The following is a 17838-nucleotide window of genomic DNA, read 5'->3' on the forward strand; positions in this document are numbered from 1 at the left end:
GGTCTTGTGCTGCTGCTTTTGTGAAGATATCCTTGGATCACAGGTTGGAATTGAGGAGAGCCCCCTTTCCCCTAGCAACTTGGATGGTGCTAGAGGACATGCACCAGTGCCCCCCCCCCCCCCAATATTGTGTTTTTTTACCAAAGCAGCACTGGGACAGGAGGGAAGGGAGACAAACAGGAAGTGCCTCCGCCTCTTTTTTCCCCCCAATGCTGCTTGCAATACACAGTGAGACCTTCCAACCACAACACGTTTGGGAAAGCATGGTTGTATGACCCATTCTTCACCAAACCAGGGGAGAGGGGGTGGATTATTTTTTTAATTGTTTGCAGTTTAAGGGCTAGCATTGAAAACTTTGTTTCCCCTAGATGATCCTATGCGATATCACTCTCCTGCAGGTAACAGAGGTGTCAAAGGAGCAGATGCTCAAGCATCTGGGTACAGACCTGGTCCTTATGCTGCAATGCTGTGTACTGCAATGATGCCAGCAGAGTTAATACTGGAGTGGTGCGGGACAGTGCCCTACTTTGGTGGACACAATAAAGCAGCCCTTCCCAGAAACCTTCTGCAAAGGATTGCAGAGTACCTCCATGAAAGCTTCCTGGAGATCTCCATGGAGGATTCCTGGGCTATGCCTATGCAGATAAACCATCTATTTCAGAGAGCACCCTCTGCGTAGCTGAGCCACCAATACCCACTACACCTACTTTTTTGTTCAGATTAAACATTAAAAGTAATAGAATGTAACCCCTACAGTTTGACTGGAAATGTGTTCTCACCAAAGGTGCCTTCCTGGGTATCATGCTCCACTGCGAACTGGTTTAGTGAAGGGATGGGCTTCTGGATTAAAAACAGTTCTTGGCTGTTGGGGAGAATGGATCTTCTGCTTGCTTGCCTGCCTCACATTCTCCTCCTCCTCCTCTTCCTCAGCAACAATGTCCTCCTTGTTGTTGCTCGAGGTCACCCGGAGGCTCCTAGGAGGTATCCACAGAGCATTTTGGGGTAGTGGTGGGGTCACCACCGAGAATCACATGAAGCTTGTCATAAAAAGTGGCATGTCTATGGGACAGTACCAGAATGACTGTTCGCCTCCTTGTCTTCTGGTATGCTTGCTGAAGCTCCTTTATTTTCACGCAGCAGTGCTACATATCCTTGGTGTAGCTCTTTTCCCCCATGCCCTGCACAATTTTGTCATAGATGTCAGCAGAAGAAATGCTGGATCGGAGCTCTGCCTGCACAGACTCTTCTCCCCACACAGAAATAAGATCCACCACCTCCTTTGTACTCCATTCTGGAGTGTGTTTGCAGCCTGGCATCTCCATGATCAGCTGTGCTGGCAAGCTCTCCACCCTAATCAAACAGGAAATGAAAACTCAAAAGTTCACGGGCCTTTAATAGGGGAGCAGCTGTTTCCTATGTACCTGGTTGATGTGCAGTGGAGTTGATAGTGATCTCCAGAACGGTCACAGTGGAGCACTGTGGGACATCTCCTGGTGGCCAATTCATTTGAATTACACAATGCAGTGTCTACACTATCCCCATGTCAACCTGTGGATGTCGAATGAAGCACTATGCCTCTCGCAGAGGTGGAGTACAGAAGTCGACTTTACAGGCCATTTAGGTTGGTGGAAGGAACTCGGTAGTGTAGACACATACATTATTACATTGACTTAACACGGCTTATGTCGAACTAAGTTTGTATTATAGACCAGGCCATTGACTGTTACTAAGATGATTGTTACCATTGCATGTTGCAACCTGTCATTATATAATATCTTAATCAGTGGTCTGACTCGATATTATGGCTCAGATTTGAAGTCTCAGAGATTGCCCTTCAACTATTTGTGCTTTTAGACCAATAGACTTTAATTTTGTATGCTTTCACATTGTTAAGTTAACATTACATACTCTTCTTTTGCTTAATGCTGTCATTTTTAGTAGTTATTTTATCCTGTCAAAATGACCAGCAAGTCTTGAGTTCTGTCCCACAAACCACCTTTCTTGCAGTTTTCTCCCTATATGAAATGGCAAGGGAAACAAGTCTTAGTTTCATCTTTAGTGAAAATTCATCTTGGATTTTTTATTTTTTTTTATTTTTGAGGGGTTACGAATCACGTCATGAAACTTTCAACTAGCACTCCGCATGTTAAAAAAAAAATAATGAACACTGGTTAGGAACATCTCAATCTTTTAGTAGATCAAATAGGCACTTTGTCCTTTGTACATGCAAACAAGGACCAGTCTATATCAAAGGGACCCAATGTATCCAGAGTGAAGAACTGCCCTTTTCCAATCCTTTCCATTGCTATTTGTTGCACAATGGGAGTTCTGAGGAAAGTACAGTGTTTCTAATGTTCAATTCATTTTAAATCTAATTTTTTGCCAATGATAAAATTTTATCTTGAAGCTCAAAATTCAGCAAAAGAAAAAGTTGGCAGGTCTAAGTGTATCAATCCAGATTACTCTGCTCTACAGCCAAAATGATTCTGAAATAAATGTAGTCAAACTTTACTAATTCTGGGTCACTGAGAATGAAAATGATGCTTAAAATTGTTGATTGGCTCTAGTTTTCAAGATATGCTATTGTGTCAGTATATGCGACCCTTGACTTGGGAATGGCGGAGGATAAGTGAGTCATAAAGGGAAGGGATCTCAATTTAAACCAGAAATGACTAAAATACATCTTTGACTGGATCTAGGAATAAATCTATGACTGGGTTTGGACAGTACTTGCTTTTTAGGCAAAACAATGAATGATGCAATCTGAAGCTGGTATTGCGTCATACATGATATGAATTGCATCAGGTTATTCCTAGAAGTCATGGATGATGCAATCATAACAAAGCTGACATCACTCTGCTGAACAAATTGCCCTATATCAGCTCTAGAAATCATACATTGTTGTGCTCTCTTATTTGTCAGTGTTTGATTTTGCAAAGGGACACATTTCTGTTTAGCCAAAGTGAGCAGAGATGCCTCGTTCTTGTGTGAACAGTGCAAATAACTTCTGCTATGTTTGTGGTGAAGTGACTTTTGCAGCACAAAAGCGCAGTATAACCACTATGGTCAGGGCCGACTCTGGCTTTTTTGCCGCCCCAGGCAAAAATGTCTCCTGCCGCCCCCTGCCCCCCGGTGGGGAGCGTGGCAGGGGAGGGCGCTGAGCCCGCCACGGACCCGCTCTCCCCGGCCGGCCAGAATGCTGGGGGAGGGCAGCGAGCCCGGCCGCGGCCCCGGTCTCCCCGACCAGCCGGGGAGAATTGTTACTTCTGCATGGTGCCTCCAGTTGGGAAAGGTGTGTCAAAGAAGAAAAAGTGGACTGTGCATTATCCAAACATTCCATCAGCTATACGCCCAGGACCCCATGGAGAAGGACTGCTGTTCCTGATGCACCAGAATCACTCACTTGAGTCAGACGAGGAAGAGGAAGAGGATGAAACTTCTGGTCCTGAACCATCAATGTCACAGGACCCACATTTTCTCCCATCCTCCTCCTCTGAACCACACCTCATAACACAAGGTGAACTGAATGACCTTGTCAGGGATTTGGAACTACCCAAGAGTAAGGCAGAGTTGTTGGGCTCTAGACTACAGCAGTGGAATCTCCTGGCAGGTGATGTTAGGCATGTTCCGTGACCGTCAAAAGGATCTTGTCCCATTCTTCTTCATGGAACGTGATCTTGTAGCCTGCAACAACATCGATGGTGTAATGGCAGCCCTCAACATCGTTCATGATCCAGATGAGTGGAGACTGTTCATTGATTCATCGAAGACGAGTCTTAAAAGCTGTTTTACTGCATAATTGCAATGTTTTGCCATCAATTCCAGTTGGTCATGCAGTCCATATGAAGGAAACCTATGACAACATGAAACAACTTTTGAAGTGCATAAACTATGACCAACATCAGTGGCATCTTTGTGGCGATTTGAAGGTTGTTGCTCTCTTGCTTGGTCTGCAGACTGGATACACAAAGTACTGCTGTTTTCTCTGCGAATGGGATAGTCGTGCAAGAGATTCCCACTACATCAAGAAAGATTGGCCACTCCAACAGTCATTGGAGCCTGGGAGGAAAAATGTTCACCATCCACCACTTGTTGAATCAAGGAAGATTTTGTTACCACCCTTACACATCAAGCTGGCTCTGATGAAGAACTTTGTCAAGGCCATTGACAAAACACAAGCAGCTTTCAAGTACCTCCGTGGAAAATTTCCAAGGTTAAGTGAAGCGAAGATAAAGGAAGGCATCTTTGTTGGTCCTCAGATTCATGAACTTCTTCGAGATGATGCATTTGACCGTGCACTGCGTGGCAAGGAAAAGACGGCATGGAAAGTCTTCCAGTTAGTGCCAATAAATTTTCTCTGAAACAACAAGACAGACAACTACTGGTTGTTGGTGGAAAACCTCCTCAAGGCATACAAAAGCCTTGGTTGCAACATGTCACTAAAGATACATTTTTTGCACTCTCATCTAGATTTTTTTCCACCAAACTGCAGAGCAGTGAGCGATGAGCCCGGCGAGCAATTTCACCAGGACATTGCAACAATGGAGAAACGCTATCAGGCCTAATGGAGCCCATCAATGCTTGCAGACTATTGCTGGACAGTGACAAGACATGCTCCATTTAATGAATACAAAAGACAAGCCAAGAAGCGCCGAGTAGATACTGAGTAGGACTAAACTATGTACATAATAGTTTTTTGCCTTTTGTTTCATAATAAATTTTATTTATATAACCCTTTTGCTGATTTTTAAAGTGTTACATAAACAGGACAGGTGAAATATTATCATGTAAAGCAACCATAAACACATGAAAAGACCTAGGTTTACAATTTATGATTAAAACTCTACTATCTACACAATATACATAGACATAAAATGTAAAAACTTAAATATCTTAGAAAGAGTAGCCAATCCGTTGTTTTAATTGTCATATTTGAATTCAGCACATCAAAATACATAATAAATAGCACATTTTATCTCTGAAGCGGATGACTTCTCAAAAATTGTAGACCAGTGTTATGTTTCCCCTCAAACAACCAATTCCTCTGCAGTAGCATGTTTCATAGGAATACAGTCAAACTCTAGCAATTTTTCCTGAGTAGGGATGACCGTGAAATAAAAATAGATATATTTTTTTAAATAACCCCATTTAGGACCTGATCTAAAGCCTATCAAAGTCAATGTGAGTTTTTCCCACTGACTTTGATAGGCTTGCAATCAGATCAATTCCCCTCAACCTCAGTGAGTGTTGGACTCCAAGATCCTAATAGGGTCAAGCCTGTAATGAGTACTTCAGAAGTAGGTCCAAATCTTGCTCACCTTACTCATATGAATAATCAAGTGAATAATAAATATGTAAATAGAGTGTAGAGTGCAAGGTTTGACTATTATTCTAAGCTCAAATTGTGGTAATAATGATGGATTTTTGATATCTGGAAATGTATTAATTAAAATCCTATTTGTTGTTGTTTAACCAGTTATGCCAAATGACCAGTCAGAAAACAGGGTGCTTGCTGTGGCATAAGAATTTAAATAGAATTTAAAAAATGATCACTTTAAGCATAGAGACCATACACGACCAAAGAAGTTGTTTTAGAAGAAATGAATAATTTGGGATAGACAGAATTGATAGCTAGAAGTACAAATATAGGTTTTAAATAAAAATGAATATCGAATAATATTTATGATGTCTTAAAAGAAAGTGACATTTGAAAATGTGCTTTCATTTCTCATTTTTCTATTCAAATTCACCCATCAACCAAAGTTGAACAGCCTATAGAATGTATTCTATTTTATTGCTCTCTGTGCCATTAAGGGTTAACCCCCATACTACAGACATAATGGTTTGTCACAAATTTTCTCAACATTTAACTTTTCGATCTGCCAATATGTTTTATTTTTCTCCCCATACACAGGCTGTCTCCTTTACTTCACATCACTGCCTTTCAATGTTTGAAGCTTAAATGGTGAAATTTAAAGAGCATGGAAACCATAAAAATAGGTTTGAAGCCTAAGCTGTTACTACATGCTTTGAAGAATCCTCATAGGTGCAGATCTAGCAAATCTCTAGAAGATCATCGAAAAGGCAAAATTATACTTGACGGGAGGAGGGAGAGAAGAAATACATATACCATGAGTAAGGAAACTAAATCATAAACAGCTGAGTTTTGTTTAAACAGGTATTGTAGGAGGCCCAGCTGTTTAACCACACATGGATTTTTTGAATAATTTGTCCTTATGTATGTTTTCCTTCTTCTGACAAAGATGAATTCTGTATTACAAACAGCATTCAAATTAAATTCATATTCAAACATTAAGAGAAAATGAAAATCTAATTGAAAACATCACTTTTACTCAAGTACACAATAGACAATACAATTAGGTAAACATATAAATCGTAAAGGAGCCTACGGTGGATGTGGCGCTCTTCTGTAATTTATAAATACTGTATGTTGACCTGGTTATTGGGATAGGTACTGTATGGATATGTTGGCTGTAAGGAAAACAAGCAGGACATGAAATAATGACTCAAGATAAGCCATCCCTCAGCACACATTTGAGGGCTCCTAAGGGGCAATGTCCAAACTGTTGGCTTTCAAGATTTTACCTCCTCAGTCAAAGTTTAAACCAGTTTCGTCCAGAAGGGCCAAAGCTCAGGAATTCAGGAAATCAAAGAACTCAGGCACGTTTAAAAAGGAACACTCTCAAGAGAGTGGGAATTGCTCAGGGGAACTGAGATACAGACAACCACCGATGTCCAAAGAAGTTAGGCCTGTCAAGGTTACTATCAGGGCATGGTAAGCCTTTAGGTAAGATGGACATGTAGCCTGATTTAAAATATTTTTTTCTTTCATTTCTTTGCTCCCACTGCAAAATAGACAAACAATGCTTTGATTTTAAGAAGGCTGTTTTTTCACTGGATATCACTGGTCACAAATTGCAGAGTTCAGTCAGACCTGCCCCTAAGCATGGTTGATATGCAGTGTACTGTAGCCCATGGCCTGGCCTAAGAGTGGAAGAATTGTGGAATTCCACCCCGGGAACAGTAAAAGCATGAGGCCTGACACCTGACAGTGTACACTCAGACGCCCAAAGGGACATAGGTGCAGCTAGTCCTGTAACATTGACTGTGCCCCAAACAAAACTTTGGGCTTTTAAAAATTGGATCTGAGCAATTTAAAAAAAAAAATGCACCTGATATCTCCATACAGTGGATGAAAAATGTCCTGTACATTTAAAGAATTTACACTATATTAGCATTTTGATTCAAAATGATCATTACGTTTCAAAGTCCCTATATGAAACAGTAATTCCAACCATTTTGGTGTTTCTATAGCTTCTAATTGTATGATTCCTTTTCAAAAGTTTCTAGAGGTCAGATTTTGCAATCCACTAATTGATGTACTTTATTTAACAGCTAGTATTCCTCACAATGGTGACTTTAAACCCAGCAGTAAGAAATGCTCATGAAAAAGGGTTATTGTTCTGTATCATTGCAGCAGCACCTTATATTAAGTGACACAAATTGCTAAATAATGGCTATATAAATTGCAACTGGAGTTGGAAGGAAACAGTGGTGTTCCTAGTTTTTGTTATTCAATACCCAATAAAGACAGTCAGTTTACAACCACTGCATTTCTGAATAATGCCCCAAGTATGGAGTGTTAGTGTGGGTCCAGTTGACACAGCTCTAGCTGTAACATCATTTTAATTTAAAGCTATACTATAGCAACTCCAACTAGCACTGCTAAACTTAAGGGTCAGTCAGGATTTCCATTTTAAATCCTTATTTATAATGATTTATAACTAAGCTGTAAAACTCTGCTCCAGTTTGAATCTTGGCATGGCATATACTAAGAGTAAAGCTGCGAGTTCATCACGAAAGTCACGGATTCCGTGACTTTCCGTGACCTCTGCAGAGCCCTGTGCACCTCGTTCAGGGGCCAACCCCCCCGCACCAGCAGGAGTCCCAGGCCACGCGCCACCACCACCCCCCAGCACCAGTGGGGGTCCTGGGTGGTGCACCACTCTCCGCCACCCCGAGCACCCAGGCTGCCCTCCCCCAGCACCCACAGTACCCCTGGGCAGACTGCCCCCCCTCCAGTTTTAAACAGGGGTATATAGTAAAAGTCATGGACAGGTCACAGGCCATGAATTTTTGTTTACTGCCCATGACCTGTCTGTGACTTTTACTAAAAATATCTGTGATTAAAACGTAGCCTTAACTAAGAGTGAATATTTTTCATGTAATTTCAATCACAGTGGTTTAGCAGTTTAATATAAAGAAATATAGTTCACCAATTTGGAATTTTGTTTCAATGTTTATTGTTGTGAACCGAGTAAAATTTAATAAACATAACAGTAAGAAATATTTATCCTTTGGCTTTTTAAAAAGTCAGTATTTAATGACCCACCATGATTTTTGGTGCACAGTGGAGATATCATCTGTGGAATGAAACCTAAAACGTAGATCCTTATGTCTTGTGGTCTTTACAAATCCCATGACAAATCTTGTAAAGGGGATGTTTTCTCTTGGATCATATGCAGCCACTATTATACAGAAGGGGACTTTTTTCTTATTCCCAAAACCATATATCACTTTTTTTTTGTTCAGAGAAGTCAAATAGCTTTCTAATGGTTTATTAAGGGAATGTATGAAAGTGGTTCCAGTAGAAAAACCTCACATATCAGAGAGGTAGCTGTGTTAGTCTGTATCCACAAAAACAACAAGGCACCTTAAAGACAGATTTATTTGGGCATAAGCTTTCATGGGTAAAAAACCCACTTCTTCAGCTGCGTGGAGTGAAAATTACAGATGCCATCTGTAATTTTCACTCCATGCAGCTGAAGTGGGGTTTTTGCCCACGAACGCTTATGCCCATCTAAATCTGTCAGTCGAAAAACTGTTTTTTTTTTAAAAAGGCAAGTGAAGTTCAATGTTTTTAAATAACTGTATTTGGATCAGCAACATCAGTAATCTGCAGGAAAAATGGCTCACCCTCACCACAGTTTTCCCAACAATAATCTGAACTATTGAAAGTAAAGTTCACCTGAATTTCCATTACCATATAAGAAATGGAATATTTGGACATATGTTTCCAGCCTGTCTTAGAATCTGTTTCATTAAGTTAAATATGCAGAGCCCTCTGCCATTACTGCATAGAATCAATTATTATCTTGTGAAAAATCCTCTCTAATTGCATTAGATAGACTTGAAATTAACCTCTTCTTCATGTATGATTTTTTTTTCCAAAAGCTACCAGCTTAATTTTTTAGTAAATTGAGATGTGCTGTTCATTGATGAATCACTGTTACTCACTGATCCAAATCATGGTTTCTTCTTGACACTCTCTTTCATTCTTCCTTATTCGTATATTTTGCACTCATTCTTGCAAGTTCTACTCAATCTCATTATTTCTCTCCTTGCCACACACATGCTTCACTTCCAATTTGTTGCAAAATCATGTTGATTCTGCATCAAACACTTGAGAAATTTATTTCCTCTTTGTCCGTACTGCAAAAACTAGCTATGCACTAATCATGTCTTGCCTTGATTGTTGCATGGTTCCTTAATGCAGACACTCCCCATTATTCTCCCTGTTTCTTTCCTGTAGTCCACGTACAAAACAACTGGTAATATTATCTTCTCCATTACTCTGTTTGCATCTTCATTCCCCTCCACCACCACCAACCTCCCACTCAGTGAATCCTTTAATTACTTTCCTTCATCTTCCACATCAAATTCAAGTTACTTCTTATTTTCAAAGCTTTGCACAACTCTATCCCTACTCCCATATTCTGCCACTCCCATCTCTGACTTCCTTCACTCCTCATAAGCCATCTATCTGACTGCTCTTCTCCACTCATCTCCTTGACTTCTTCCATTAGACCACTTGGGATGGTCTTCCAATTACTGTGCACCACTCCACTATTCTCTCCTCAAACCCCTCACATGCCCCTCTCCTTAAAATACACTTCCTAAAATAAAGCTTTTACAAGATGATTCACCAAGGATAAGTGCTTTAAATTACATATTTAACTCAAATACAAAAACAGTTCCAATGCAACTAATATAGCTAGTTGAAAAATGCAGAAAAATACATTTTGGAAAAAATATTTAATAAAAAGTTATAAAATTTGAAGAGTTTCCACCAGTTCTAGTAACTTAAAGGAAATATAGTAAAACAAAATATGCAATCAGCCCTCTGAAGGCTATCACATTCCTACTAAAAGGCAGCATTCCTCTGCCTCTCTCTTGCTATGGACAATTGTCAGTTATGTTATACTTTGTATTTCACTTCCAATTCAAGGAACTGAACTAGCAAAGCAGTTAAGCACATGCTTATCTTTTACTTCAATGAGATTCGTCAGATGGTGTAAAGTTAAGCATGTGCTTCCAATTTCCCCATCTGAAAAATGAGGTAATAATGCTTACTTCCTTTGTAATGTGCTTAGAGATCTATTATATAAGAGATATTGAATAACAAAATATTTGCTGTTTGCTGGATGGGGACCTAGCCTCTTTTGAGAAGGGACAGTCACTTTGATTTACCTCTGAAATACCGTGCACAACTCTGGAGTCATATGTAGGGACCAGGGCCTGGGTGATCAGGCCTAATGATTAGAGTCAGGCACCAAGACAAAGGTCAAAGCCAGAGCCAGCATCAGGTGCCAAGCCAGGGATCAGAGCCAGAGTCAGGAGCAGAGATCTGGAGTGAAGCAGGAAAGCGGGTACCAGAAACAGGCAGGAGTATGGGATGAGGACAACAACCAGGAATAGTTGGGGAGGCAGGGGTCAAGCGGCAGGTAAATAACTAGACAGAGTTCATAGTGGTAGCCAGCCAAGACTTCCTTCAATTGTTCAGACAAGTTTCCATGCCTCTTGCTGGTTTAAATAGAGCTTCCCAGCCAATCAGTGGTGCTGGATGTTCCCCCCAATCAGGTACTTTGTGGGTGGGGTCCTTTGCAAGCTAGCACTTCATTTATTCTCTTCCTAAGTCATTCTAGTGAGCTGTTGGGTGCATAGGCACTGACTTTTGTTTTTGCCACAGTGGGTGCTTTTGAAGAGGTGTGTGTGTTTGGGGGGGGGGGCACTCTGCCAGTTTTGGGGGGAGCCTATTTTCAGCATATTTATACACTTCTTTCGTATTATAGTTATTGAATATGTCTATCATTAATATGTTTACTATTTTAATAATGACAATTCAATTGTTATGAACTACATAATTACATCATCATGAATTACAGTATATTAAAATCATTTCAATAACCTACAAGCTGTCTTCACTAATGTCCCATTTTAAAGACATTAGGTCTCACTGTAGCTTTCTGGATGAAACTATCAGCAATCTTATTTACATCTAGGTTCCTTGGTATTGTTGTGATGCACGTTAAGGACAGTTACATTATTCAGTTGCGTCTGACCCGTTGATGATTAGAGATCATTTTTAAGTCTTCTGAAGCTGGAGAATGAGTTCAGGATGATATAGGCACAGTGAGAAGGAGTCTTATGACTTTGCAGTACTCTGGAAACATAGGTGCTTCCACAATACTGCAAATGACTCCAAGGTATTTTTCTTAATGGGTAACAGCTAATTTAAGCACCATCATTTTGTATGTATAGTTGGGAGTATATTTTCCTATGTGCACTACTTTGCATTTAACATTGAATTTCATCTGCCATTTTATTGCCAAGTCACCCAGTTTTATGGGTCCCTTTAACTCTTTGCAGTCTGTTTTGGACTTAACTATCTTGAGTAATTTTGCATCATCTTTCAGAGTGGTAGCCGTGTTAGTCTGTATCAGCAAAAAGAATGAGGAGTCTTTGTGTCACCTTAGAGACTAACAAATTTATTTGGGCATAAGCTTTTGTGGGCTAGAACACACTTCATCATAGAAAACCAGGGTTGGAAGGGACCTCAGGAGGTCATCTAGTTCAATCCCCTGCTCAAAACAGGACCAATCCCCAGACAGATTTTTGCCCAGATCCTTAAATGGCCCCCCTCAAGGATTGAGCTCACAATCCTGGTTTTTGCAGGCCAATACAGGAGCAGGTATAATACATAATACCAAACTGGGAGGGATTGCAACTACTTTGGAGGACAGGGTCATAATTCAAAATGATCTGGACAAATTTGAGAAATGGTCTGAGGTAAACAGGATGAAGTTTTACAAAGACAAATGCAAAGTGCTCCACTTAGGAAGGAAAAATCAGTTTCACACATACAGAATGGGAAGAGACTGTCCAGGAAGGACTATGGCAGAAAGGGATCTAGGGGCTCTAGTGGACCACAAGCTAAATATGAGTCAACAGTGTGATGCTGTTGCAAAAAAAGCAAACATGATTCTGGGATGTATTAACAGGTGTGTTGTGAGCAAGACATGAGAAGTCATTCTTCCGCTCTACTCTGCACTGGTTAGGCCTCAGCTGGAGTATTGTGTCCAGTTCTGGCACCGCATTTCAAGAAAGATGTGGAGAAATTGGAGAGGGTCCAGAGAAGAGCAACAAGAATGATTAAAGGTCTTGAGAACATGACCTCTGAAGGAAGGCTGAAAGAATTGGGTTTGTTTAGTTTGGAAAAGAGAAGACAGAGGGGACATGATAGCAGTTTTCAGGTATCTAAAAGGGTGTCATAAGGAGGAGGGAGAAAACTTGTTCACCTTAGCCTCTAAGGATAGAACAAGAAGCAATGGGCTTAAACTGCAGCAAGGGAGGTCTAGGTTGGACATTAGGAAAATGTTCCTAACTGTCAGGGTAGTTAAACACTGGAATAAATTGCTTAGGGAGATTGTGCAATCTCCATCTCTAGAGATATTTAAGAGTAGGTTAGATAAATGTCTATCAGGGATGGTCTAGACAGTATTTGATCCTGCCATGCGGGCACGGGACTGGACTCGATGACCTCTCGAGGTCCCTTCCAGTCCTAGAATCTATGAATCTCCCATGTCACTCAATAACAGACCTAAAAGTGGCAATTCTTCAACAAAACAAACTTCAAAAACAGACTCCAACGTGAAACTGCAGAACTGGAATTAATTTGCAAACTGGACACGATCAAATTAGGCCTGAATAAAGACTGGGAGTGGTTGGGTCATTAAAAAACCTAAACCTAATTTCCCCAATACTAATTTCCCCTTACTGTTACTCACACCTTCTTGTCAACTGTCTGAAATGGATCATTCTCATTACCACTTCAAAAGTTATTTTTCCTCCGTTGGTATCCTGCTATCAATTGAATTGTCTTGTTAGACTGACCTCACACTTGGTAAGGCAACTCACATCTTTTCATGTATTTATACCTGCTCCTGTATTTTCCAGTCCACACATCTCATGATGTGTGTTCTATCCCATGGAAGCTTATACCCAAATAAATGTATTAGTCTCCAAGATGCCATAAGGACTCCTCATTGTTTTCACTACAAAAGTGATCTTCCCTCCTGCTGATAATAGGCCACTTTAATTGATTTTGTCTCATTAGAGTTGGTAAGGCAACCCCCATCTTTTCATGTTCTCTTTATATATCTATCTTCCTACTGTATTTTCCACTCTATACATCCGATGAAGTGGGTTTTAGCCAAAGAAAGCTTATGCCCAAATAAATTTGTTAGTCTCTAAGGTGTCACAAGTACTCCTCGTTCTTTTTGTATCATCTGCAAACTTTGACACCTCACTGTTTACCCCTTTTTGCTGATCATTTATGAATATGTTGAACACTGGTCCCAGACCAGTACAAGCCCCTTGGGGGATACCATTATTTACTTCTTTCCATTCTGAAAATGGACCATTTATTCCTACCCTTTGTTTCCTATCTTTTAACTGGAGTACCTGGGAATGCTTTCAGGATCATCTAATGATCCTTAATTTAATTTAATGAGAAGCCTTTTGTTGTCTTAATCACCCTGCCTCTGTTTATATACAAATTTCCTGCCCTGAGGGCAGAAGTTGTTAGCAGCACAGAACTCATCACATTCAAACTCTGACTCCTGGATGTGGAGTACCCACTATTTTTTTGCTGTGGGTGCTTGAGCCCCAGAGCACCCACTGAGTCAGCACCTATGTCTGGGTGGTGGCTATGGCTTGCGTACTGCCTGGGGGATTCATGGGCCTGGGTTTGAGACCTGTGATCCCTCACACCACACAGATAATCATTCCATATACCAAACTAGTAAAATTTACTTTTAAATTCATTATGGACACAAAACTGTCACAGTTACAGGGCTCTTTGCAACTCTGTCCCCTTCCTGGTTTCTGAGTGCATCACACCAGGCCTTCAGATTAATACTCCCTGCATAGATCTGTAATTAGCTCGGTGTACTTCTGGTCTTCATAGAAGAATTATTTTCTCTCACAATACCCCCTTCTCTTCCTTTGTCATTCTGGGGTTAGGAAGAGTACTTAAAAATAAGTTCTATAAATGGATTAAATGCTGTTCATGTTATGTGACCAAATTGCAATGTGAGCAATTCCCAAAATACCCACTCGAGTAGTTTTGGTTGGATAAAGCAATCCATGTGTCTCCTGGAATGGTTTCACGGTGTTGTTGGTGTGCTGGTTCATAGCTGCTCTGGGTAGTGAAGTTATCCCATCACAGGGCAAATTCTGACTTTGGCTACACATGTGAAACATGAATTGATTTCCGTGGTAGTTGTGTACCATTGTCTGATGTCAGGATTTGACCTCTAATATATTTATCAGGTTGTTCAGTTCGTAAAGTTCTTTAGGATCTTTACAGAAGAAATGTGTTTGTTGCTCCTTGGCCCGAGCAATTTGCCAATATTCCGAGCCTTGCTAGGTTGCTTCTGCTAGGAGGAGAAATTGATATCAGTCAGGTATTTCTTTGGTCAATCTTGTTTATTTACAAAGAAAGTACACAAAGTCCTGTTTCCCTGAACACCTCAGAAACAACCAAAAGGAGGCAGTTTCCTTGTCCAGAAATCCAAGCCTGCTTTCCAGCCAGTCCTGTGCCCCAAAGAACTCTGCCTCATCTCCCTCTCAGGGCCATGCTACCATCTGCTTCTCTGGCTTTCTAGCTGATTTTTCTTCTTGGCTTTTTCTGGTGGCTTTCTTCTTCTGATCCACAGAGCTCCATCAATCAATGTCTCAGTCCCTGTGTTTTCATTCAGACCCAGGGAAAGCCCTTTTATTCTCCTTGAGTTACTTCTTGCTCAGGTCATCTCCTGCAGCCCAATGCCTTGACTGGTGGCTTTTGCTGATTCAGCTACGTTACTCCATAAAGGAACTTAAATTTCTTCTTCTATTTAGTCTGAATAAAAGGCGGTCAGCACATCCATCAGCCTCAACAAGGCTTGTGATTGTCCACGGATCAAAGCCACCACTGGTTGGCAGCCATAAGCCTTTCCATCATAACACATTGTATGCTCTAATTTAACAAAATGCTTAATGATAAGCTTAAAAAATATCATTATCTAATGAGACTGCTCACATGCTTTAAGTTAAGCATGTGTTTAAGTGTTTTGCTGCACCAGGGCCTATAAATGTATAAATATTTATATATATATATCTTATATATCTTATATATAAGATCAGCTCCAACCGCAACCCAGCTCCCCTCTGCTCCTTGCTCTGCCCTCAGCCCAGCTCCAGCCCCAGCCACTGTTCCACTCCACCCCCTGCTCTGCCCCCAGCCCAGCTCTGCCTTGAGACCAGCTCTGGCCCCAGCTGCAGCTCCATGCTACCCTCAGACCATCTCTGGCCACAGTTCCACTTCGCCCCCTGCTCCGCCCCCAGTCCAGCTCTGCTTTCAATCCAAGATCCTTTGCTGAACCAACTGTGTAGTAATGGAAGGCAGGAGCGCAGACAGATTCCATTACTGGCAAGGGAGGTGACACAGGAAAAGTTTGGGCACTACTGCCTTAGAAATTGGATGACTTGCATATTGAAACCATGTGTGACGAACTGGGCCTGTTCTCACGGTGGTCTGTGAATGCTGACAGGGGAGTGTGCTGGGATAGTCTGCATTGCAGGATGGGATCTGCCCGAGGGCGCCTGAGGGCGCATACCTGAGTGTGTAACATGAGAACCCAGGAAGGGGTTGAAGGCGAGGCGACTCCTTAGCCCGGGAAACTGAACAAAGGCTGTGGGAGGGGTCGCTAAAGCAGAGGGCTGGAAGGAGGCTGGAGAGATGGCTGGGAGGCAGAGATGGCTCTGACCCCCCAAAGGGGGGTGGGCTGGCATGCCCTGGGACCCCAAGCTGGACCTAACTGAGGGGGGCCCTGTTGTCTGTGCCTGCAAGACCTGTCTTGGACCGTATTCCTGTCATCCAAATAAACCTTCTGCTTTACTGGCTGGCTGAGAGTCATGGTGAATCGCAGGAAGTCGGGGGTGCAGGGCCCTGAGTCCCCCAATACTCCGTGACACCATGTTAAAGCTATATATAGCAGAAGACTGTGCAGTATAAATCTCACATATTTGTCATATATGCACATTGTTTGTTTCATATCAGGGAATCTCTTGAAACACATTCTCATCCAGATACTGTCAACCTGCTCTGAGTCAAAAGACTACAAATAGATAAAATATGCAGTGTAAGAATTCTGTGCCATAGATGGGAAACAGGATTAACTATACATTTCTCGATTCACATTAGTAGATTAATTTTTGATAACCAAAATTAGGAAAGCTAAGGATTCAAGAGAATGTGTATGTGTGTATATATATATTTTACACACACACTACACACATATACATGCACATATACATACTTATAAAAGCTTCATATTCAGTATTCCCAGATATTAACTCTAAAAAGTATTACTTGCTATTTTGAGCATCATCTTTGCATGATAGAAGTGGAATAATTATCTGATTTAAAAGAAAATGATACAGTATATCATAAACAGAATGTATTACCAACTCTTAAGACCAACAGTGCTTTGTTTTTGCTATGGATGACACTGCTTCTATGCCCACTTACCTGCTGTACTGTTCAAAACCACATCCATGCACAACCCAAATAGCACTCTTCCTCCTCCTTCTCCCTGAAGTATATATTTTATTCTTTAGGTTTCTGCTGATTAAACTAAACAAAAAAAGAATAATCGTGATATATATATCTATATATATGAAATAATATATGAAATAATTTTGTGATAATGAAATGGTAAATTTTGACATAACTGGAAAACATTTCCCATTGAACATTTTACAACATTTGATTAATTTGAGGGAAACTTGATTTTTGCAAGCAAACCACATAGATGTTAGAAAAAATGTAAGTAACTAAATATTTAATTGGCACAGCAAAGTAAAATGAATGTGACATATAAATAAACTGGTATTATTTACTGCTGCTTTAAGTAGGTGCTGCATTCCTTTTTTCCTCTTCTTTAAAGTAAAAAAGATGAGCCTGACATTTCAATCAATTACAAAAGGTTTGAGTTTCTTATTTCTCTTTCCTCAGTTTCTATGGGCAACATCAATACTCCTACTGTCACTTGAAATACCAAGGCAGCCATCTGCTCTAGCAGTACTCACAAACTTAGTATCCATTTTTTTTTAAACTTACCAACAAAACAGGGGGGGGGGAGGGGGGATTCTGCATCTCTATAATATGTTGATAAGCAAAATTCACCAGAACAAGAAGATTATGGGTCACCCAGTGTCATATAGAAGCCATATGGGAAAACAAATTACAAGGAAATTGTTTGGTTCAAACTTTTTTGTAACTGAAACAATACATTGGTTTCTTTTCTTCATTTACTGACTTCTTGAAATTTTTTGGAGTTGAAAATTATCCTGAAAATTCTTCTCAGTAATGTATATGCTTAACCATACAAAGTGAAAATAAAAATGCAATACTAATAATTTAAAAGATATAGT

The sequence above is a fragment of the Malaclemys terrapin genome, chromosome 5 (assembly GCF_027887155.1).
Source record: "Malaclemys terrapin pileata isolate rMalTer1 chromosome 5, rMalTer1.hap1, whole genome shotgun sequence".
NCBI lineage: Eukaryota > Metazoa > Chordata > Testudines > Emydidae > Malaclemys > Malaclemys terrapin.